A 929-nucleotide genomic window follows, 5' to 3' on the forward strand; every position below is an offset into this window, starting at 1 on the left:
GCAGCCTCTTCCGGGGCGGGGCCAGGAGCGCCCGCCCCCAGCGGCAGAGCCCGGCCCGCCCGGAAGAGCGTGTGCGGGGGCCGGGACCGGGGCTCCGGCACTGGCCGCCCGGAGCTGCGTGGGCAGGACGATGCAGAGGAGCGAGGGTGCCGCCGCCGCAGGACGCGGGGGAGGAAGGGGTGTAGGCGCCCCATCCCCCCGTGCTCGTACGAGGGAAGCACCTGGCTCGGGGGCCTGTCCCTCCTGGTTTCTGCACAGTTCAAGATCGCATGTTAATCCGTTTATTGTGCCTTGTTCCATTATTTCAGACTTCGTTTTAGCTGTCTACTTTGTTTTTGCTCTGTTAAACTGGTTCATATTCAGCTTTGGCTGGCTGCACATTAATCAGTTCATTTTGCTCTATTAAATCAAGTCATATTCAGCTTTTGCCCTCTCTCAAGCCAGTCCGCATTAATCAGTTTATTTTGCTCTGTTATATTGATTCACATTCAGCATTTGCTGTCTCAAAAGGGTTCAGTTTATTATTCCGTTTATTATGCTGTTAAATCACTAATTCAGTTTTTCACTCTCTTAAACCAGTTCATATTTTTCAGGTTTTTACTTTATTAAAACAGTTCATCTGCAGCTTATTTTCATCTCTCTACCTTTCATTCCTAGTTTTAATTGCTTCATATTGTTCTTCTTTTTCCTGGAGCTGATGAAGCAGGCACAGGTGAATCCATTAGAAAAGCTGTTGATTCATTTAAAAAACAGCCAGCCAGCTTTTCTAGTTTTGTAACTAGAAATACTTTTTCCACATGGGCAAGTTGCATTGCAACTATTGCTCAGAAAGGCATGTGCTTTACAGATTGAGAATACTTATGATTCTTTCTTAAAATGTGCTAAGGAACTGTTTCAGGATTTTCCGAATAAGAAAGACGTCATTGCTC

The sequence above is a fragment of the Crocodylus porosus genome, unplaced genomic scaffold, assembly GCF_001723895.1.
Source record: "Crocodylus porosus isolate Cpor-Errol unplaced genomic scaffold, CroPor_comp1, whole genome shotgun sequence".
Taxonomy (NCBI): Eukaryota; Metazoa; Chordata; order Crocodylia; family Crocodylidae; genus Crocodylus; species Crocodylus porosus.